The sequence below is a fragment of the Micrasema longulum genome, unplaced genomic scaffold, assembly GCF_059751315.1.
Source record: "Micrasema longulum isolate JH-2025_06_02 unplaced genomic scaffold, ASM5975131v1 h1tg000234l, whole genome shotgun sequence".
Taxonomy (NCBI): Eukaryota; Metazoa; Arthropoda; class Insecta; order Trichoptera; family Brachycentridae; genus Micrasema; species Micrasema longulum.
Genome location: NW_028277439.1, coordinates 925013 through 950895, shown reverse-complemented (window position 1 = coordinate 950895; position 25883 = coordinate 925013). Strand labels below are relative to the sequence as shown.

At 31.2% G+C, this 25883-nt stretch overlaps 1 protein-coding gene across 1 annotated transcript in view; it reads left to right on the top strand.

The window, feature by feature from the left end:
- The window catches only part of Ddr (discoidin domain-containing receptor 2), a 633418-nt gene that overhangs the window by 98457 nt on the left and 509078 nt on the right, over window positions 1-25883 (top strand). The window contains exon 3 of the mRNA XM_088243797.1: window positions 4670-4730. The gene's annotated coding sequence lies outside the window, so the exon portion shown is untranslated. The remainder of the gene's footprint in view (window positions 1-4669; window positions 4731-25883) is intronic.

Sequence of the window (25883 nt, the reverse complement as noted above, 5' to 3'; positions counted from 1 at the left end):
AGAACACAAAAACGTCGGTTACCGTAACGAACGGCCAACGGTTCGTTACACTAACGAAAGTTTGATAGATGTTTATAAAACCGGCCCTTAATTGATCATTTTACACACTGGGTAACATTCACTATTCTGCCTATGTTTAAACATCCATATTTCCTTAACGCTTCCATCTGTTGACTTTTGTGAAGTATAAAAACTAAAACATCAATTGACGTTGGTGAGATTATTCTAACTGGATTATTTCCCCTACCAGGCAACGCCTAAAAACATATTTTTAATCTTTATTCTTCTTAAAATCAACAATATTTTGTTAAGGATCCAAATGCTTAGGGAATTATTAAGATTTGAATTTGTTCAACGGAAAGGAAAAACAGTTTTGAAAAGGGAATATGGAAGTCTGGATTGTCTACAAACATTTGAACCCACTCAAAACATTTATGAATTTTCATTTTTTTTACTTCTTTTCTTATTAGTTACTAATCAAAAGTATTTTGAGTGTAGTAAAACTCCGTTTATCCGGACTCCAATCATACGTATTTCCAAATATCTAGATCGTTATCAGGAAACAAAAAATAACGGAGTAGTTTTTAATTTTAATTTAATTGTTCAATTAACTCTGCTGGACATGTTTAATTAAGTTTTTTTTACTGTGATTTCAATGCGCTTCATTGTTTCAAAAGCAAAAAATCTAATACCCATTAATCCTGATAATGAGAGTTTTTTGTATTCCCAATTATTTCAGTATTTGTCCAAATGCGAGTAAAAACTAAATTTAAATTAAAAGATAGTTTTTTAATATTAAATTACAAGAGTTTATTAAGGTTTTTACTCTTTTACTTCATACAAATCAACAGATAAAAAGAAGTGAAAAAATATGAATATTTAAACTCGTTAATTGTTTTCAAGAGAGATTTTTCGTATTCTTACTTCATTGCTTTTATTTATTTATTCATTTTATCATACTTAAATATTTTTGTTCACTTTGCCTAGCTAAAAAAAGTACATACCCCATTCTAAGCTAGTCAATTACATTTTAATACATTATAATAATTTACAAGTTAATTGAAAGAACACACAAATAAAATATATAAAATTAAATATGAACTCGTATACACATATTGATACATATATATACATTTATACATACACATATATAAATACATACCTACACACATACATATACCCATGCGCACACATACACATACATATATAAACGATAGGCAATTTATTCAATGATCAAATGATTGGCAGCTGTATTTTTTTAAACAATATTCCATTATTTTTGGTTGTGGTTTTTTATCAATATTTGTTTTTTACATTTTTTTTGGTTTTCTTTTTCAATTTTTTAAGATTCTTGGACTAGCATGCTACGAACAGTTGTAACCGATTACTGCCCCAGCTTTTTTCTGTTTTGTTTTTGTCTATGAGAGTGATGCTTTTTTTTTTTTGGTTTTCCCAAATAAATAATTTTTTTTTTTTTTAATTTTTTTTTTTTTTATTTATTTTTTTTTTATTTAATATAATCATACAATGCATATACATTATACTCCCAGGAGTTATTAGAACTCATTCCGGGACTGAGGAAAATATAACAATTTTATAAAGTACATGATATAAAGAGTTACAAGAGACATCGCATTTCTGGCTAATCTTAAACCAGTTCATACAAATAGAAATTTGAAGATCAACCAGATCAGATTAATTTCAATAGAGATATGCCAGTTTAAAGTGTAACAATTATACAATTAAAAATATACATCCTAACTACAAACAAACATCTTACCTTAAAAGAAAAATCTAACAATTATAAAAAAAGTACATCATTTAAAGATCAACCAGAAATGGACCAGTTTAATGTATAACAATTATAACAAAATACATAATATGATAGACTAATAAATTTATACTACAATATACAATTATAAAATATACAATATACATCCTAACCAAAAAGTACATAGTATGAAGAACAAACAAGAAAAATACTATTTTATCCTACAAATATGCAATTATAAAATAAAAAAAACATACATCCTAGCTAAAAAGCATTAAACATCAGATATAGAGAAACCTTAAATAAAACAAACCATTAAAAAGCAAGCAATCAAAAAGAAGGAAAACAAACACAATTTCTTATAAATAGAAACAGTAAAACATCAAATTAATATCCAGTCAAAAATAACCTTTATATTTGTTTTCTATAAAAAGGTTTAGGAAGAAATTCTTAAGGGCCACGCTTTGCACTTTACGAATTTTGTTTTCTTTAATTTTACTTGGTAGCTTGTTATAGAGAGTTCGAGAGATATTCTCCAAAGACTTTTTTCCAAACTTCGTTGAATTAAATTTCGGTATATGTAGATTTCTTGAGCTACGCGTATTGTGGCTATGTATCTCGTTATTAAGGGGGTGTTTTAAATTTGTAAGAGCTGAGAAATTTAAAATGTTTAGTATGGTGCTGGTGATATCATGCATAGGTATGACTTTAAAGGGAAGTATTTTGGTTTGCCTGTATATATCTTTTACATGTGTATCCCAAGGCAGACCGAAAATACTCCTCAAAGCTCTGTTTTGGAGAACCTGGATCTCTGAGATCAGTTTTTGTGTTGCAAAACCCCAAATACATGATAGATAAATCAAGTGTGAGTGAATCAAGGCATAATAAATTGAAAGTAGAATAGGTTTAGGAAGTAAACCCCTAAGTCTATACAGAACTCCAGTTACTCCAATTAACACATGTAGAAACTTAAAAGTATGTAATGTGATCATTAAAACCAGTTCAAGAATATTTTGAGTATGTCCAAATGCTTGCAGACTGATTTTCTGGATTTTCTTCCCAGGGAGTTGTTCAAATTTAAATTTGTTGCAACAGAGAGGGAACACATTTTTGATAAGGAGAATAGAGTCTAGGCATTTACAGGGCTTATGACTTGTCATTGGCTGGTTTAAGTGGCCACTTTACACACTGTGTAAAAGTCAATAGATGGATGAGTTGAGAAAATGTGGATATTTAAACATAGGGAGAATGGTGAATGTTAAATGAGCCCTGTAAATGCCTAGACTCCCATATTCCCCCTAAAAACGTATTCCATCTCTGTTGCAACAAATTTAAAACCAGTTCCCTGGAAATGTGTAGACTCCTATTTTCCCTCATTGACTCTTGTGTGGCTGTGATGTCACTCTAGTCGACATAGGACACAAAACTTGGTATATTTCTCTTATTTTTTAAAATTATGAATTCGTATTTTTTATAATATTCAAATGGACGTTTTCACACCCGATTTGGAAAGTAAAATTTGTAAAACTATGCTAAATGTTAATACAAAAATTTTTTATCCTTGCTACGCGAAGAATAAATGTCCGCTAATTCAGCAACACATCTATACAGATACCTTATACAAGAGAGAGCACGAAGATAGAAGTCATCACAAGGAAGATAGAGACGCTGTTCTGCGGCGGGTGTTGTCTAAAACATATTCAGTCTTCAGTCGGTTGACGACAGTGATGAGGGACGCACTGATTTTAAATTTATTTTGCTATAACAGGGCTAAATTATATGTTTATTTGCATATATTATGGAAAAGGGATTATTAAAAAGAATGTCCTAATTATTTTTTTTTCAAATGTCTGAACTTGAGAATATTCCGTCGTTTACTAGTGGTAACACGATGTTACTTCACCGCGCGTAAAAGGATTATGTACCACAGTCTTTAAAGAGTTAAAAATGTTATTCATGCTGGCTGAAAATCTTTATTTTAAAAGACGGATTGGGTTAAAATGCCGGGGATTTGACTGATAAAATACTTTAATCTAATAGAGAGAACCAGATATTTGCGAGAAAAAGTGGCGCCTAATACTGTCGCATTTTTACATGTGCCTACACGATTTATCTCGTGTGCGGGGTATCCTTGCGAATAAATAAAGCAATATTATTATTTCTTTAATATCGAATGGAATGTTAGTATTTAAAGTACATTTCAACTGAATTGTGCAAATTGCTGTCTTTCCAACTTTATTTATTTAACAAAATTCACAAGGACAGTAGTTAAATTTTACATGTTTATGTTTAAAATAACACAAATTCTCCTTATTAAAAGGTTAGTTATAATAAAGGAATAGCTATGTTAAAAGTTCGACCATTTCTTAAAAATTGGATTACAAACACACATTAAATTACATTTAGAACACCATTTTTCTATATAGCCACTTCTTACCTAAGATGTCAGAGATATCATAAATATAAAAAAATACTACCTGCTTTTGATACACACCCGGTTTTACATATTAAAAAAGAACTAGAAAAATTTCATATTTTTAACAAGACGGATTTATTTTGAATTAAAACATATTTTCTTGCTATATTTAACCAGCAGCGTGTGATTTTTGTACTCACAGAGTTGAAAAAAATATGTGTATTTTACAAGTACACTTAATTCATATACAATATTTTGTTCGAAAAATGTATTCATGTTTTATAATCGTATATTTTGGTCTAGTGCAAACAGCTAAGCTTTAATAATACGAGTTCATAAAATATTTATTTTTCCATTATATTTCATTTTTATTTGCATGTTTACTGTTTTACAGAATTACTGATATTTGCGATTGTTTTGCGATTATCAAATTACCATGTGCGTTGCGATGTTTAAGATGCGATTTTCTGTTTTTTCTTTAGATAAAAGCTTCAAATTTGGCGAAAAGAAGACCTACAGAAGCACTGAAGTCTCACTTGTTGGGTAAGTGATGTTGCGATTATTGCGTTTTATTTTATAAAATTATTGCATTCATTTTAATTCATGTTATATATATGTATTTGGATAATTTTTATAGCGCCGTTTTTGTGAAAATCACCTCAAGGGCGCTGTACAATAAATAAATATCCCACCACGTCTTGCAGCCACAGAGCGCATATACAATAAGAAATCTAACCCCTATTTACATTTTTTATTTGACAATAAAGTTTAGAGATTTCGTGATATTTAAAAAAAAAAAAAAAAATAGAAGTTAGATAACAACAAGTCTCGCAGCTACTGAGCGCATGGACTGTTGGAATTCTAGACCTCACTTACTAAATTTGGAGATTTGATAGTTGATAACATTTACCTATAGAAGCTAGATTACTAATCGTCTTGTAGCTACAAAGTGCATGGAAAAGTGAAATTCTGGCAACTTAAAATTATCAATAAATTTACAAAAACAAACATTGAGCATAATAGTAAATTTGCCAAGTGTTCGTGCTAAAAAGTAAACAATAAAAAACTAAACAGATAAAGCACTTCAACACTGTGGATAACATTACAAATAAAAATATCCGAAGGGTAGCTTTTGTAGTCACTAGTCAGTGTCGCAGTATCGCACATGTGTAAACACATGTTTTTGCTGAATTCCTAAAAGATGGTCCGGTCCACGTGTAGTTGCCGAAGGGGGGAAAGAAGCCTATTGTTCCAACAACTTTGTACCCATTTTAGTCTGTATTATTTTGTTTTATAATAAGTATGAAATTCCCGCTCAATTTTATTTATATTTTACATTATTATTAAACAAACGTGTGTATGAGGGTGGTTTGAGGATTGACGTATCATTTTGTATGTACGAGTATATTGGAAAGAAATAAGTTCACTTTTAGTAGCACTGTTATAATTTATCGTGGGAGGTAGAATTCCAGATAAATAAATCTTGGTACATTAGCGTAAAAATTTAATACATTCTTAAACAATTTTAATGGGTTAATACTTTTTTATGATTTTAAAGTAGGCGCACTGTTGTTTGAAAGTTTCTGTTATTCACTACTTGTCACATATTTTAGTAAGAATAAAGCGCAAAATAATGTTTTAAAATAAATAGTCTTCTTTTTCCACTTTTTGTCTACACATCGACCCCTTATAAACACTAACACAATGTTTGTTTAACAGTTAACAATTGAATTTCGAATTTTAAGCTACGATTGGAGAGAGAAACTATAATTCACGCCCAGCCGGTACGGAGGCTGAGCGCGAACTATGTTGCCTGTAATTCTTATAAAAAAAACAATATAATGTTGTTAAGTTTTTATGATTACGTATAACCTTTTATAATTTTCTTAACTTCGGTAATTCATGGTTTAATTTTTTATGAAGTTATTTATTTATTAAAAACATTACAGAAATACCATTATTTATAAGAACCAAAACCCAAATTTATTAGGCTAGTCTGTAGAGATATTAAAAAAAACATGTAATTATTACTAAACCGTGCTGCAAATAGATGAACTATAAGGGGCTAGAATTAACAAAAAGACCCACTAAAAGACACAAAAACTTCTCGAATTTCACTCTTTTACCTGTCAAAACTTGTAAGAAAATTTTCTGAAATCATGTGTCGCTCTCTAGCGTTTCGTTTCTGGTCCGTTTGCAACTAGTTATGGTTTTCGCCAATATATTCCGTTAATGGTTTTGTTAAAACAAGGGAGTTCCACATTAAATGCAGGTTTCATGTTAACATCTTCTCCTCTAGCAAAAACGAGTATTTTCAAATAAAACTGAAAAGACATTTTCTTTTTTTTTTTATAAAAATGTTACCACAAATTGATACTTAATCTAAATAAATCGTATCCTTTGGGATAAATCATCCCCATTTGGTTGGCTTTATCTACAAGAGTGTTGTTTATTTATTGCTGCTGCTTAGGGTGTAAATGCATTAAGGGGTTGCTTCGTGATTCGGAATATCGAAACCTCTTTATAAATATCTGCTAAGTGCAAATTCGCGTGTTTCCATGCTGCCGATAAGGACATTTCTTTGTTTTATGATGAGTCACAATATCAAATCGACACGTCGCGTCGCTCAGGTCCGTAGTATTGACAAAAACCTACATGACCAAAAACTGGCAACTTGTGCCTAGTAGAATTTTATTATCAAAACAGAAAATTATCTCAAATTGCCATATGTCTTGAATAAACGCAATACAATTAGTATCATCCACAACATTTTGGTTAATATTAAAATTGTTTTTAGAGCTAAACTATGAAATACAGGTTTTTTAGTGAAACGTTCTCTTTATTTACTGTGTTTAAATGTACACTAAATGTTTGATTACTTTTAAAATGTCTTTATTTCGAATATTTCTTAAATTTTATTATTCGTATTTTTTCATTTATTTTTTAAAATAAGTTTTCCTTTCTTTTTGTGAATCTAATGTAAATTTTATCAATGTTTATTTTATTTAACTACTTGAGAGTGTAATTATATTGATAACTATATAATATCAATGTAGTTTATCATATAATAAATATTATAGGATTATTAATTTTATTTTATGACTGGGTGTACAATATTTTAATGAAATTAATTTAGAATTTATATTATTCACTCTGTAAAATGCATTAATACTTTTTTTTACAATTTAAGCTTATCTTGTTTGTATATTTAGTGTAAATATTATGTAATAAATGTTATGAAAAAGTCGGCACGTAACTAAGCTTGAGGCACGGAGTGTTCGATATTGGGTATTAATTTAAGTTGTTAAGAAAGTTTTCTTTACAGGATATTGTATATGCGTTTACGATACATATATTGTTTTATTTGATTACAAGCTTTTAAAATGAAGTTTCAAGTATACGAAAGTGAGCATTTTTGATACTTCTCTTTGCTTACGTTCAATCGAGAGAATAAAACAGCCAAAATTGCTCGTGCAAATTGCACAGTCTACGATGAAGATGCTAAGAATTATTTACTAATTTTGTGTTTTTTTGTTGTGTCCATTTGATTCGGAATAAAACAGACACAACTGATGTTAACCTTTAACACTAAAATAATAAGATTATTCATATAGATTAAGATTACGTTTCCTTCGAACTCACTCAAATTGATTAGAAGAATATATTTTATAAAAGGCATCCGAATTTAATTTAACTCTTATTTTAATTTGAAATTTTACCAATGCATCTCTAAAATTTATTTTTCATTGGTGAAATACTGAATTTCTCAAGGGAAGCGAGAATATTGAGTTTTAAATGGCTTTGTATAGTATGTAGTTTATTTCGTTAACCTTCTGGCGTTAACGTGTTGACAATAGGGAAAGGGTGAGGCGTCTCGACGCCAAGCTGGAAGGCGTCGGCGTCGGCTGGCTTCGAGGTGTTGTTAATGTTTATTTAATTGGTATGCCTTATTTTTATGTGCTGCTTCGGGGTGCAGATTAAAATGCAAGTTGTTTTTGTTTTTCTTGCGATTTCTTAAGATGGTGTTAAATTATAAAAAAGCTAAATGCAGCGTAAGTAATTGGTTTGATAAATGATAAGATCACTTATGCGGATAGTTATTTTCTGAATGAAATAAGAATTAGGTTCAGGTTTGTAATATTGCTTTGATTTTAAATTATTTTTCATAAATAAGCCTTAATTATTAAAGGGTCAAATTACATTTTTAATTTTTTTATTTAAATAAACATAATTTTCTTTCACAGAGTTTGTAAATCTCAAATATATAAAAATACGGAAATCGAAATGTCTGTAAAGATATAATAAATTAAATCCGAGAAAAAACTTTGAATGTCTCTTATACTGGTTAGTTTATTACCTCGTAAGATAACTAATAAGCTAATTTATTACATACTATCTGTTAAATAATTTATTTTAAATAAGTTTCTTTGAATCGGGTAATGGTCTCGGACTTAGTGCTCAAAGATCCATGGTTCGAATCCCACTCTACCTGAACTTGCTTCCCATTTTCGAAGAGTGGTTTATTTACGACTCATTAAAAATGGCCCTCAAAATGAAGAACGCAAATAATTATTTAAAAATATTATCAAATATGCATAATTAATCGCAAAAAGTATTTTTTAATTATGTTATTTTATTTAACATTTTTTGTCTGCAATAAAAGTGTAGTTAAAAATGAATCGATTAGTAAATGACTCGTCTAGAGTAAAAAGCAAAGGCACATATTTTAAAAACAATTATTCTACTAACAGTAAAATGTGTATCTTATATAATACTAATTCAAATCGCGTATGAAAGAAATGATAGATAAATGATGCTACGTTTTGTTGGACCTTGCACCATCTATAGTAATGAAACTTCTCAAGTGCTTAGTGAACACTGAACATTTCGGCCATTAGTAAACAACTTTGTTTGTTATTACTCTCTTTTGATGCGCACCGATGCCTCCTGTTTACGTTAACAGCGCTTACTCACAACACAGTAACCTACAAGTTGACTTTGGCACATCGGAGCTGAAAAACGTAGAAAGCACATCGTAAACAAATGCTTACCCAACCCCTCGTGGATGTATAAAGTCTTAAATACTTCACAGCCTCTTGATCTGAAGATTTTAGTGAGCAAACATTGTAAAGTGAAACTTCTGATGTGTGATTTCTTCTCGGAACTCTGGTATAGGACCATCAATCAATTTCTCGATTTGATTCATCTTGTTTATCGCACTTTCCAACCAATCAAGATTTTAAGTCTCTATTTTAAAATAAAAAAGATAAAATCGTAATAAATTTCCCTAGAAATAGTTTTTGGCGTGTATAAGGTGTTGTTTTACATAAAATTAAATTTTTTAAATACAACATTCAAATCAGTTTGAAATATATACCAGGTGTCTAGCGCTAGATTTCTAATTTTGATAATAATTGATTGAAAAGTGCGGGAAAGATGCGGGGAGTGTTTTGGTATCGTGAGCGTTGCGGATTTGTCAGGTACTATGGAGCGTTGGACTGGAGAGCAGCGTGCTTACGCTATCGAGGCGTACCTAACCAATGGCTTTTCGCCAATTACTGCGTGGCGTAAGTTTTGTGCTCGCTTCAACATACATCGCATTCGTTATACGCCATCGACTAAATTAATTGAATACGGGGTAGCACGGTTTGGAGCTCCAGCTGCAGTAATAAACACACCGAGGCCTGCACCAAGACCGACAGTATCAACCGAAGAAAACGTGCGATGCAAAAATCCGCAATTTTCGATCTGCAAAAGCTCTACGGTTTTGGGCATTCCCAAATAGACCTTGCAAATGATTCTAAAGAAGAAATTAAAGTTCCACCCCTGCAACATTTAACTCCTGCAGAACTTGCAAGATAATGATAATGAATTAAGAAAATTGTATGCCAAACTGATATTGGAGAGATTTTTGACTGAGTATCCAATGGAGAACATCTTTTTTAGCGATGAAGCACATTTTTATCCCGATGGTTGTCAATAAACAAAACTGTAGCTACTGGGGTCCAGACAATCCGAGAAAAATGCATGAGATGCCACTGCACAGACAAAATGTCACTGTTTGGTGTGCTGTTTTTGCGAGATGCATTATAGGGCATTACTTTTTTGAAAACGAGCTTGGCGCACCCAAACCGTCAATTTTAAAAGATACTGCGAAATGATTGACACGTTTTTTAGACAATACGTTCAAAATGGTCTTTTCTTTAATCGAAACACACAGTTTTAACAGGATGGCAACTGTCCATACAGTCCGGCCATCAATGAATGTAGATAAGGCATTATTCCCAGGAAAAATGATCTCCAGATTTGGCGGCATTGCCTAGCCCGCTGGCCCACAGGATATACCGATCTCAATCCATGTGATTCTTTTTATTGGGCTATCTCAAAAGTCTCGTTTACAAAAATCGGACTGCCAGAATCGAACGGTAAAAAGACAATATCCGAAATAAACATAATTTCCAGTGCACTTTGTAGGCGTGTTTTTGAAAATATGAGGAATAGGTTGGAGGAGTGTATACAAAACAATGGTCAACATTTAGAAAATATGAGCTTTAAAAAATAAAATCCGTTTTTGTCTCCTGTTCATAGTAAAATATAATTTTGATCTGTATATTTTCGTTTTTTTAAAATAAATTTTCAAAATTAGAAATCGGTTGATGGACACTTGTATATATGAAATATATAACATTGAAAAAAACTAAATAATTGGAAGAATCAATAATTAATTTTAAAAAATACTATTCGTTTCGTCCTCTCTGCTACATTATTGTCAATTCAATCGATTTATTTTTATATGGATTTTTTAACATAAATATAAAATCAAAAACAATCCCAAAATTAATATGCTAAGCTGGCTCAAAAAAAAGTATTAGGAACGCATAAATATATGTTATTGACATACATTCATAAAGCGCCTGTTAGTATAACATGCCACATGCCCAAATCCCTTAGTATCGCCCAGAGAAGAGGTTCACATATTAAAACAAGTGTAAACTTCCCTCTGTAAACAAATAATGGTGTTAAAAATATCTGTAAAAGGTGCCGGGAAGGAAATTTAGTATTCACCACTCCTTATCGATTTCCTTTTTATCTTCCCACTATCTCATTGTTTTGTATATATTTATTCTATTTTATTGTATGGTATATTTATTATTTATATAGTTTAAACCGTCGTCACTTTATTGTAGTATAATAAAGTAAAAACTAATTATTAGATGGTAGGCCCTACAATGGATACATGTTTTATAGTTTTTATTTATATTCATTTAACCCGTACATCTGTTTGTGTTCGAAATTAATAAAATAAAATCTATGTAATTTAAAAACCTTAATTTTTTTTTGTATTTTAAACGCCCTAGGCGGACTTTTAATTTTCGAAAAATATATTTATTAAAAGGTTTATTGAATATTCAAATTTGTAAACTGTGAACTGATAAATTATGAAAATAAACCAATTCAAATAGCAACAAAAATGTTAATAAATCGAACTCAAAATGGCCTAGTGACCCAATAAATAATTATACCTTTAATAGAAGCTTTTCTTTAGATTACGATATTGAACAGCAAAAGATATCAGTAGAACTAAATTAATTGCCAAGTTTATGTTCTAGTCTCTGAATAGACCGGTATATACAGTAATTAGTACAGAATATCACTGAATTTATTTGTTTCGTACGCGTTTTAAGAACATGATTTGTCTTGTTTAATGTTTACAAAACTCAGTTCTCTTTCCGTAGACTTAAAATTATTTTAGGTCTGAAAATACTGTCTCTGATTAAGATGTATCTTTGATTAAGAGAAGGGATTTGATACCCGAGTGTTCCAAATTTATCCTTACTGTTTATTTTCAAATTTATCCTTGCTGTTTATTTTCGACGGTTTCAGTTTAATTTTTCATTCACGTAAACACACGCGCATGTGCACAGCGCAGGCGCAGGCATGACGGGCCGCAAGATGCATGCGCTGTGTTAATTGAAAATAAACATTTTCTACTCAGACGCATGTAACACATTAAAAGTGCTAATGATGAACCTAGCTTACCAACAACCGAATTAACAAACACCGTTTAGAAGGAATGGAAACAAAACTTGAGGAAGCAAGAAATAGCACTTGATATTAACAAATTACAACAGGGATGGAGAATACCTTAAAGTAAGGAATATGGAAGTCTAGGCATTTATAGGGCTTATGACCTGTCATTGGCTGGTTCAAGTGACCGATTTACACACTGTGTAACATTTACCATTTTGCTTATGTTTGAACATCCATATTTCTTAAATTCATCCATTTGTTGATTTTAGTGAAGTTAAAGAGTTGAAATCTTCATTGTTGTGAAGAGATTCGTTTGACTGAATTATTTCACATACTAGGTGACCAATGGGTAACAAACGACTTTATGATGGTTTGTTACCCACTAAACGTCGGGTTAAGTTGACTGCCTAGCAGGTTTCACCTAAATTGCTAAATATTTATCCGCGTTGATATCGTTCCGTAAAAATCATCTCGTGAGAACATTTTTTACTTCACGCTCGTTTTAGATAAATCTTCAGACTGACATGGTATGTGTAATGCACAGATAGAGTAAAAGATTGAACTTCCAATTTTATTATATTTTATTCATACAAAAGATACAATATATAAACTTAACTAAACTTAATATAATAGAGAATGGAAATACTTAAAAATAACTCAAGGAATCTAATTTGTAAAACGTAAAATAAAGTAGTTAAGAAAAAGTATGAAATCGTAACAATTAAAATTAAATCAAGTTTTTGTCTTAAGAACGCGTGTCACCGAACACAGCCAAAACGCTTCTTCTATTATCTTAAGTGTCGAGCTAAACCTTTTGATTGATTTCATTCAACCTATAATATAATTTGACGATCATGATTAAGGGTAATATTTCCAGCAAAATCGAATAGTTTGGTTCAACAATATCAAATTTTCGGCATTACACTTATATTTAATTTATGCTTTTGTATAACATCAGGCCAAGAAGCCTAAAATCATTGTTTTAATAAACAAAAATGCTCGACGAAAATCACATTTTCAACGATTGTGGACTTCGGGAATCGAATTCAATATCTCTTTCCAGGGGGCAAGTACAGAATGCGTCTTAAGTTACAGGTCGATTTTGGTTTGATTGTCATTTATCCTCTCATACTTGACAGTCATGGCGGGTGGTCGATAGCAATACATTATAGACATTTAGCGCAGCAACAACAAGTTGAAATCACAAAAAACATTGTATTTTGCCAAGCAAGTCAACTTTTTAGCGTTTAACGAATGATATTGAAAATGTTCATACTTTGGGACGTAAAACAAAGTCTGAGCGACAATGTAGCCAACGTACAAGAGAAAATATTGATGCGGTGAGACAGAGTGTTTGTGAACGTCCGGCCACCTCTCATCGATGCCTTGCACAAGAATTAGGATAATTAAAAATTGTCATGACATGTTGGAAATCTTTCTTGTTTCGGAATTGAATCGATTGGGCATTTGTGGTTCCAACAGGATTATGTCAAGTCACACACAGCTCATGCTACGATGCAAATTTTGCGAGAATCTTATTCCGGACGCATAATTTTAAAATGTGGCAACATCTACTTGCCCCTACGGTCCCCTGATAAACCAACCTTGATTTTTTCCTAAGGTAGAAGGCACTTAATGGAAAAGGAATGAACCAGCATACCAACGATAATCCTGATGCTTAAGGAAAACACCCGATAAAAAATTGCCGAAATTACACCAGAAGTATGCAAAAACGTCATGAAAAATTATCTTGAAAGAGATAACATTTGCGGCACGGAAAAAGGGGACCATTTTATAATAATTTCAAATATATTGTTAAAAAACCACGTAATCAATCTATGAAACCCTAATTTTAAAACTGCATATTATTTAAAAGACAGTTATAAAAAATAAAATAAAAACATAGGCTTGGAAGATAAAACGCATCCTGCATTTAAGTAATTCAAACTTTAATAATATGAAATAGTAAACGGATTGATAAAATCATTAACATATTACAACAGAGATGAAGAACATTTTAGAGAAGGTAATCAAGAAGTCTAGGCATCTACAGGGCTTATGACCTGCCATTGGCTGGTTTAAGTGGCCACTTTACACACTGTGTAACATTCACCATTCTGCCCATATTTAAACATCTATATTCCTTCAATTCTTTCATCTGTTGATGTCTGTTGATATTAACAGCTCCCCAGGGAGTTGAATCCAGTCCTTGTCTCCAAAGGGGTCAACTGGAACCAATTTTTTAAAATAGGTATAACGAATCCACTTTATCACCTTAATTAGATTAAAGAGCATTAGTTAAATATCAGTAAATTTCCCGATTGCATTTTCGTTACATTTTTCTAAAAAAAATCAACTAATACATGTACGTATGGTGTAAAAATTATTTATGGTAAGTTTTACTGATTTTATCATATACCACCAAAAAAACTTTTGCTCGAGTCTAAGTATTGATTTTTTAATTATAGTACTAGTGAGAAGAAAATTTAACGGAAGAATACGGTAATATTATCTTCAAAAACAATAATTTTCTTACTTTCATAATTAGCTTTGTTTGTTCGGATTCCGTTAAGAAGTTAGTTTTGAATTTAATATGTTGTTCATCTTAGGTATTTGTTCTTCTCACACAAACCTAGAATGAACAACATATTAAATTCAACACAAATATGTTAAGAAAGTACTTGGATTTAATTCCAATTATTCCACCGTGATAATTTTGAAATTGATTAGGTTAAATAAGTTTCGACTGTGCTGGATGACTATTTATTTATTTTATATATGGCACAAGTGCCTTTAACAATATAAAGTAGAAAATTTTAATGAGTTCAGTTAAACAAAAAAACAACAACATTAAAACATGGATATATAAAATTAAATAGAAAAATATGTATGTCAGTGTACGAAAGATATAAAAATGTCTGTATATTATGAACATAAAATGAGTTAACAGCAAATCATTAGCATTAGTAGCCTTTGCAAATAAATCGTTAATCGTTACTTTAGAAATTCATAAAATTATGTATTATCATTATACCTAATCCTCAGTAGATCGTACGGTATAATATGTACTATTTGTTTATTAGGATTGTAAGTTTTGATAACACTTTATTTACATTTTGTAATTTTTAGTTACTTATTTATTTGTTATTTCAAATAATCAATCTCTTAACTTCATGTGGGACCTTTGCCCCGTTTCTGGAAGATTACTGATATATTTTTATTAAATACGATAATTTACAAATGAAGCGCCGTTTTCGTAATTTAAGTACGCGTAAAATAATAACTCGAGTGGCAAAGAATCTGATGATAATGGTTAATTTTATTAAGATACAATCAAGTGTTTTATATGGTTCAATCTTCTACCTTACTATATTTTCCTTTTTATTCTCATGCCCAGCGCCTCTCCGCAATAAGCGATTCCAGCAAGAATATGCTATCTGCATAAGTTTATTATAGTACGTTCAAACAGTCAAGCAAAAGGTTAAGGTATTGAATTTTATGGCTTTAATGTAATTCGTTGAATTTTACTAGACAAATTTTATTGCTTGCGTTTAAAATGTACATATTCCATACGAATGCTATCAACGCTGGCACCGTACGACAGGAAATGCGCGCACAGGTTTCTATAAATTATTTCTTTGAATAATATAATAATATTTTTTCAGTTTGTACGCGTTACGTTCTGTCTTCTATTCTACCTACTAGCAGGCATTAATGTCTCGTTTTCATTCAACAATGAAGGATGTACCCACTATAATACTTGACTAACAAGACAATTATCATTTTTATGTATGTATTGTGAATGCATCTGGTTTCTGTACCTTACCGTTTAATGTATTTTATGGTTTATTTAATATTTGTACAAATATATGTACACACATTTCCATGGCCTTTCAAACATTTCTGTAATGTTGTTGGATGTAAAATACTTTCATGTTATTAATGTCGAAAAACATCAGTTCAGTGTTAGAGCGTACTTTTCTATATGGGTATGCATAGGTGGGATTTATTCAATTTGTATCGACTACGCCGCGTGTTGTGTTACTTAAACTTAAAAATAACGTATTTTCCTGAAAAATACGTTTCAAAGCTAGATTATACTATTGAATAAACAAACTTTATTTTAGTGTTCACTTCAAAACCGCCGTATTCAAATAACGTCATGCTAGACAAAATAATTGTGTTTTGCCTTTTGCACAATTCACTTTAAAATCACTCACGATCAAATCTTCAGCGTCAATAAGACGATAAAAATAGATTTTGATGAATAATCAATTAAAACTAATCAGACGAAACGTTTTACCATCCCTTGTAATTGCGAAACATTTGTCAATAATTTCAAAAGGCTAGATTTACTAACATTCCATACAGGTACACCAAAGAACTAACAAATTTTGCTAAAAAAAATTAATTTTTAAGGTAAGACACATTAAAAAAAAATTGTTATTTATAACTCGTAATAATTATTTAAACTATTCTCTTTAGTGAAATGTAATTTTACGCTACTACTTTCCTTCATTCTTCCTCTACCACTCCTCGTCTCTTTTCTTATTTTCCCTTTCCACTGCTTCATTATGTTTTCATTATGTTTTACATTATTTTTTATATTGTTTAAATCATTACTCTATATGGTTTAACCTAAGTTAATACACCCGATTGGATGGCAGGCCTCATCATGTATATTTAACAGGCCTTAATTTTTTTTATATGCATGTTTTTTTTTCTCTACGTACTTTATAAAAAACATTGTAGCCTGATATTATATAAAATAGGAGTAGTTGTATTAATCAAATAAGTTCCCGCGAGTATCGACGTATAAAAGAAGGGAAGAAAATTAAAAACCATGATAAACATTAACATATTACAACAGAAATGAAGAACATTTTAGAGAAGGTAATATAGAATGTCTGTCATTGGCTGGTTTAAGTGGCCACTTTACACACTGTGTAACATTCACCATTCTGCCCAATTTAAATATCTTTATTCCTTCAATTCTTTCATCTGTTGATGTTAGTGAAGTTAAAGAGCTGAAACCTTTATTTATGCAGGTGAGATTTAATTAATTGAATTATTTCACTTACATACTAGACAGCGCCTTGAAATTTTATTTTTTCAATTTCAATACTTCTTCATAGACCAGGTGTATTAATCAACAACATTTCGAGTTTGTCCAAATTTTTGTAGACAAGGACTGGATTTAACTCCCTGGGAAGCTGTTAACATTAACATATTACAACAGAAACGAAGAACATTTTACAGAAGGTATTATAGAAGGCTAGGCATCTATCTACAGGGCTTATGACTTGTCATTCGCTGGTTTAAGTGGCCACTTTACACATTGTGTAACATTCACCATTCTGCCCTCATTTGAACGTCTATGTTCCTTCAATTCTTTCATCCGTTGATCTTTGTGAAGTTTAAGAGCTAATACCTTTATTTATGCGGGTCAAACAGTTTTTTGCACTCAGAACATTCCAGAAGTTACCACCCAATCAAAAATCTTTGAATTGCTAAACAATTTCTAAGAACAAGTATGACGTAAAAATTGAGTGCATTTCTGTGGTTTCGATTGGCCTCTCTCCCGTCTCTGGTCCGTTAATCGGGAATGTTCTGCCGCGGGCAAAGTCATAAATCTGGAAGTGAATTTAAAGTGTCATGAATATGAAGTTTAAATAATCGATTGTTCAACGTGTGTCGTGACACGGCCGTACCAGAATGAGTACTGTAATTCGTATAATACTGTGCCGCAGCAGGCATTTGGGTATATTGCTTTGTTTTATGGCCCGTGAGCGAAATGATACACATCACACGATGTTTTGATTTGTGAATGTACTCGTATGTTCGTCGGTATATATGGACACGAATCAGACACTCATAAAATTTCATTTTGCTTAAGACTAATTTTCTATTTCCACGCCTTTCCGGGATTTAACTTTCCACCTCGCTCTTCTTCGTCTGAATTTATCAACTTTTGGCCATGGAACATGGACTTTTCAAACATCCAAAAAATACATTTTTTTATTGCTACCCATTTCGTCTTTGTTAGAATGCATTCTACGATAATTTAAAATTTACTACCATCAGTAAATGTTTAAAAAACAGTGATGTTAAATTAGGACTTAATAGTTATTGGTTGATTTGGTGTTTATTTTGTAGAACTCCATATTTAAACATAATATTAGAAATCAAACACTGTAAATAAAGTGAAAAAAATAAATAAACAAATAAAGTGTTCAGTTGACTCAAATCAGTGTTTGATTTCTAATAATATAAGTTTCACTTAATAGTGTTTACTATTTTACCTAGGAACCTTTATCAAAAACCTTTTTTAAATGATCTATGAAAAAAAAAAAAAAAAAGATTTGTAATTATTTACATCTAGCTAAATGGAACATATCACATTGATGCGATACATATATCGATAGTTTACTATTTTTGTATTCGTATTTTAGAATTTTTACAATTATTATTTAAAATCCTAATTTAATTTATTTATCTGAATACTTCCGTTTGTTATGCAACTCTCCCAAACAGCTGGATAAAACTGAGGAGCATTGGTTACGACTTAGCGGTCAAAACATAAGATCTTGCGGTTGAATTTAGTAGCATAATTTAAAATGAACATAAACATGTGCCTACAGTTATCTCCAGTTAGGTGAAACGATGATTTTCTGGCCTCGTTAAAAATGCTAACCGTTTTTTATACGCAAATGTCCATAAATTTGCCGGTTTTTAAACAAAATTAACGTTTTCGATGTGTGTACAGTACAGTGTACTGATGTTTTACATCTGTATTAAGATTCCATATTAATAGTTTCCGCGTGGACTGGACGCCCTCGCGATTTGTGAAATATTCCACTGACAATTTTAATAGTGCCGTTTTGATAATAACCATACCCCGTTGAAGTAAATGGTTTAAATATGAAAATACGAGTATGTGTATCGTATTAATGCCATTTTATACAATGGCTGTAAACTGCGTATGTATAAGATTTGTTGTGTAAAACTCAGTTTATAAACAATACTACTACCCAAACTTTGGAATTAACGCATCCTTTTAGCAAATCATGTTTTCAAAATAAAAACCTATGAATATTATCACTAAAAAATTTAAAACACTTATTTATCTAACTAGAATTTTCGAAATATTTACCTACTTTAATGGAATTTCCGATCACGTGAAATTTTCGTGTTCCTATCTGCACCTTGTGGTTCATAGGACACTACATTGGTAAACCAATGCAGAGTACATTGATCATCTGTTACATAAAGGTAATATGGTAATCTTACTCTTCAGGTGCCACACCAGAAATAAAGAAATATTGTAGTTAAAAAGGACCTTTTAAATGAATATTTCATGTATTTCATAAAGGCGGCCTTCGTTGTCTAGCAGTTAAGATTTCGAGAAGATTTCGATCGAGTCACAAATGGAAGGTTCCGGGTTCGATTCTCGGTGAGAACATTAAAAAAAATTAAGTGATTTTTCTCAAGCCTGGGTGTTCTGTACTGTAATTCACCACTGAAGTTGGGCCTCTTGGCCTGTTGTGGTGCAAAAAAAATCATATTTATTTATTTATTTGTTTAAACTATTTATATACCTATATAATTTACGTACATATTTTACTAGTTACAGTTTAACTGTACTTTAAATGGACTGCATAAGTCTGTAAATAAATATGCATAATGGCGGGCATATTGTCTAAAGGCATTTTTTTCCTACCTACCCAAACAGTTCGATTTGAGAAAATCAGAGGTATATGAGAATATTGTTGGTTTATCATTAATTTCTTTATCTTACAAAATATTGGTGAAAATATATATTTTTGAAATAAAAATAGACTAAATATCCACACTTTACATGTCCACCTTTCCAGGATTTGAATCCGTAAACCCAAGTATGGTAGACGAATGTGCAACCACTTTGCTACGAGGCGGTTTTATCTCAACTCGATATCCTTTTTCAAGATTTTTACTCGAGAGTAGCCGTCAAGTCAAAAACGCTCGTCCCGAATTCTGGTTCTATTTTAATTGTATAACTCTTTTCGCGTGGACTAGGAATGTAAAAATTAATAGCACCCATATTTTGAGTATGTCCAAAAATGTCGATCAAAGGGAAATAAATACTTGAAATAATCGACATTAATTATCTATTTAACAATGTTTTGAGTATTTCCAAATGCTCGCAGACTGACTAGATTTTCTCCCTAAGGAGTTGTTGCAAGTTAGAGTTAAATTTGTTGCAATAGAGAGGAAATGTGGATTTTCAAACTAAGGCAGAATACTGAATGTTTCATAGTGTGTAAAGTGTCCACTTTAACCAGCCAATGACATGTTATAAGCCCAGTAAATGCCTAGACTTCCATATTCCCTTCTCTAAAATGTTTTCTCGCTCTGTTATAAATTTAAATAATAAGTTATGTTTATTATATTAGTAAGCCAGTTTAATTTTTCAATAAAAAAAACTTCAAAATAAGTACCGGACTAAAATTAATAACTCCCTACTGTCAATTCTTAGGAAAAGTTTATTCACATCAAATAACTTGAATTTCTTTAAAAAATAAAAATATATCTGTCGATGAATCGTTCTTTTAAAGCTATTTAAATACTTTGGTTACATAGTGGTGATAAAATTGACAGGGTACAAAATGGGACCACTTATATGTAACGACATCTTAATTCCTCACAAGGCGTTTGTTTAATGCACCTTTTTCGTGAAATACCTTCGCGATATCCATAATTTCGCCTTAAAATGCCCGGGTCATTTAGATAAGTGAGCAGTGGTAATGTATATTTACTCACGTGGGTCGTAAGTGCAAGATGTGCAACACTTACTTGCTTCCTTTTACAAAACAGGCGAGAGGTTCATTTTATGACCAATAAACGATCGAAATGTGTGCGCCTTCGTGTGATATTACTTATTACATGGCAGTTGAGATTATATTACGTACGTGTTCTTGTATTTAGCTCTTAACTTGATCATCAGAAACTGTCTGGTAAAAAAAATTATCGTCATCATCATTCCATTATGGATTAGCTTTTATGTTCCGGATAATTACCTTGATAGACTGTTTCACATTCCAATATACAGGACCAACCTGCCAATGGTTATGCCTGTTGGAAGGGCTATCTCTATATTGAACAATTTCTTTGGACATTGATATTTTTCACGTCTCTGAGGGAGTTTTTCGTTACAAGATTCTCTTACTTTTTTAACATATTATTCTTTGGATATTGTGTATACTGTATACTTATGTGTTTTTTTTTTATTTTTACCTAGTTATTTTAATTATTTCTATATGTATGAATTAAGATATTCCATTTTGTAATGTACATAAATATGAATAAATAAATCAAATTGAAAAAAAATTGAAATTGAAATTAATAACCTTTCCGCATATAATGGTGCATAGGGCACTGTGTTGATACACCAATCGCAGTGTATCTTGATCATTTTTGTTACATGAAGGTAAGATGATCACTCTTACGCTTCAGGTGCCAGGTCCAGGGACTATGATTTTTTATTTTTCATTTAGTCTCAAAGTAGCACAAACATAATTTGTGAATGTTCTCCTATTAAATTATATATAATTATCATTAAACCATGTATTAATTATTAACATTTCCAATTTTTATATGTACACTTGAACGTTATTACGAAAAAGATTTCAAATAACAAAACATTTTTTATATAAATTTTGGGAACAACCAGAAGATTTGTAAATGTGTAAAAACACATATTTAATGTAAGCCATGTTAGCTCAGCCTCGTAGCGTAATGGTCAGCGCGTTTGCCTACGCAAGAGGTGTTGAATTTGATTTCCGACATGGTCAATATGAAATATTCATTTGGAAGGGTGTTTTTACACCAGAATATTTCATAGTAAGACTGATCATCTTATCTTCATGTAACAAAAAATGATCAAGATACACTGCGATTGGTGTGTCAACACAGTGTCCTATGCACCACTATATGTGAAAAGGGAATGATGATGATGTTAGGAGTCGAACCAGAGACCTCTTGCATGGTAGGCAAATACGCTGACTCCTACACCACGAGGCCGACAATAAAATATCAGTTGAATAATTCAGTCATAAAAGCTCAGACCAAACTCATTAATGTGTTAATCAGTTTTTTTTAAAATGGATATATTAAAAAATATGTATAGTACATAGTGACGAGAATGTTTTGCTTGTAAAAATCAAGTTAAATATTAAAAATCTTTAATACCTATGCAATCGAAGTACTTGCATTTTAAATCAATAATAAAATCAAGTTAACAAAAAAAATACATGTTTTTGTGATATCGTTACACGTAGAAACTTTAAAACAAATTGACTGCGGATGCTTTAAGAGAGTCTCAACCCAAGTTTCCTCTTTTTCATACCTGCTGGTTCCTCGATGGCAGTCAGATGACGATCTTTCGGGTTTATTCGGTGGAACTAAGGGACGCCGAATTGACGTAGGGGGAGGCTAGATTGCTGGCTCCTAGAGGCGTCTGGTGATGTCTACATGCTCCGATTAGTAGCATGTGTGGAAAAACGAAAATTCAATAAAGATATTTGATGTAAATTTAAGGTAAAGTATAAAATTATATAAATTTAAATGACTAAATAACTATAACAGTGTATGTCACTATCCAAGCGTAAGAGTTAGTCTCTTTTTTGAAAAGTTACAGTAATCAGATTAACTAAATATATTAAGGTAAATTGTTATAGAAAAAAAACGTGTGTCATTTTATCTACGCTAAAAATAATCTTTAATTTCAAATGTAGATAAAGATGAACAGTGACTTTTGAAATGAAAATTTATAATGATGTTCGATCTGTTAGGTGCCTTAATCACCAATTATGAAATTACCTATCGTCTCGTTACGACCCTTAAAGTCGTTAACTTTTCCTAAATACGAAAATAAAAATATTTTTAAATATCTCGCAGTTAGCGGCGTTAATAAAGCTCACTACTTAAGGTAGAAAGGAGGAAAAAATAATATTAAAACGAGCAAAAACCTGAAGTTTCGCCGCCCCGAAATTGTTTGATAAATTTAAATCTCCCCTTCCCTGATATAACGACACGTTTGTAATGCTTTCGTTATATCGGGGATGTTTTCCGGGGCCGCATTAGCGGCAGGGCTCACTTCCGGCCTGGGTGGTATCGCGGCCCATTTCCTGCTCCGGCCCTGTTTAGAGGGGAACTTCGCCCATTCTTGGATAGGGAACGTTTCCACAGAAATTCGGGAGACATTTTGAAGACAGATAAGACCGCTATAGTGTTTGGAAGTAAATGTCAAATGTGTATATCAAATATGTAAGCCTCTCGAGATGACTCGCTAATGGAGAATTGACCTTTTAGTTCTGCGCTAAATTTGAATGCTCAACACTTATTAGGTGTAACATTATTTTCACCTAAATATTTTAAATAATTATTAGTTTTCCATGGGGCTGTATGTATATACCAAATAAAGAATGCCTTTGTTTTAACGAATCATTAAAATGCATTTCAACATTTATTTCAGTACTCCTTTTTAAATATTGTAATAAAAAAATCTATTTTTCATAAATAAAAACGAAATACATTAATAAATGTTGTGGTTTGTATTTTAATCTAAAAAATATAGAAATATTGTTTTTAATAACCCATTTTTAAATAAGACAATGGTTGGAACAATAGTGCAGCGTATTTTGAAAATAAATTATAATATATAAAATACAAGTCTAGCACAAAATATGAATTATTACAGAGTTTATTTTTAAAATAACCCGAGAAATCGATTCCGATGTGTCATGTAACAACATACACGACGAAGCGAACAAACACCTTTAGTCACGAAACAATTTTAAAAGTATTACAACCTTATGTTGATAGATGACCTATGGTGTCAAGAATTTTAGTGACATGACACGTAGATACCATGTACAATATATTTTCCTACCCAGCTCCCCTTTTACCGTAAGGGTGGTTGCTTTCCTGGCCTTTAAAGGTTCTATTTTCCACCTATAGGGAGACAGACTGTTCAAGGCTTCGCATAGGTCTGGTGCATTTCGCAAACTGACGCCGACTTCCCGGAGTAACAATGGCAGACAACTGCATTATGCAAAGATTTAAGTAAAGTCTACTGAATGTAGTCAAAAGTTAAAACCTCTGGAATTATCATTTCGTCGTCACAAAGCTTAGTCAAGGACATTCGTATCCCGCGTAAGAAATGTTTTAATCACAGGGCGTTACGACGCATAAATATTTATAATCCTTAAATTTCCATCAACGGACGAAATGGAGTAGTACATATGTAGCAAAAATACGCGATTTTTCAGTTTATGTATGCAAATATGAAGAAAAAAACATCTAAATTAGTAAAATCACGAGATTTTATTTTCAAAACTAATCAATAGTTGAATGAGTTTTAGGAACCATAAAAATATTTTTAAACTGTAACCAAAAAACTAACCTTCAAAATATAGATTATTTTTAAAATGCTGTAACTGTTGATTTTAGTTTTTCGTTCCGAAATGTTTTAGTTTAAAGTTACACTCTATCACGGGGCGTCTTTGTGACGAATGTTGTCTTTATATATACGGTTGCGGTAGATAAGGTGTCTAATCGTGTAAAATCAATTATTCAATCAAACCTTTATCACTTTAATCTAGTAGAACCTGCCACCGCCAGCGTTCGTTCTACAAGATGTGAAGTCCTTTCCAATTTTTGAAGTGGATTGTGGAGTTTGAATCAAACAAACGAAACTGAACCCACTAAACACTATTAGAAAATCAATAATTAGAACATCAATAATTAGCACATCAATAATTAGCACAAAGGTAAAATAAAATTATGTTACCACTTATATCATTTAATGTTACATTATTTGCCAGCTGTTTATACATTTATAGTCGGATAAGTAAAATTATGAATAATCATAATCCTTTTGAACTTCACGGGGATTATTTGGTGAGGTTTAAGTGTTTTTTATTAGTCGTGAAGTTTAAATCAGCGATCACCGAAACGCCAAATAATATTTGTATTAACTATAATAAATAAAATGGATGATAATCAAAACATATACAGGATTGTCGGAGAAGTGACGTCCAAAGATAAAATCTAGGTGCCTCATATTGAGGGGTATCCGAATCACCCTCATGTATGTTCCGCGATTTTGCGTAGTTTTCGAGTTATGATTTTTTAAATATGTTTTTGAATTATTATTTTTTTTATTGTACTTTCACGTATAAAATAATAAACTTCGACACATTAATTAAATCTACAAAAGTTTTGACCTAAAATGGAGAATTTAAGGTCCATCAAATCAGACTTGAATTTTCAACTTAAAAAAATAAAAATCTAAAAAGGCAATTTCTTAGTTTCTGAGTAACTTTTAAAACTGCAGAAGACTCTTAGCTTTTGAAATAATATAAAAAGAGTTGTACTTAATGACCTATTATTTGCTGAAATCAGCCTTTAAAGATACTGAGGTGAAAAAATCTCACTATGTATTTACTGCTATTCGTGTCGCCATTTTATCTATAAAAGTAAATATTAATAAGTTTACACACTTTCAATCAAAATTAGCCCTAGGAATTTTCTACCTCAGTATTTTGATAATAAAGTATGTATACAACGAAATAAACCGTGGAACTGGGAGAAGAAGGATAAAAGCCGAGTGAACGCGGTCGAAAT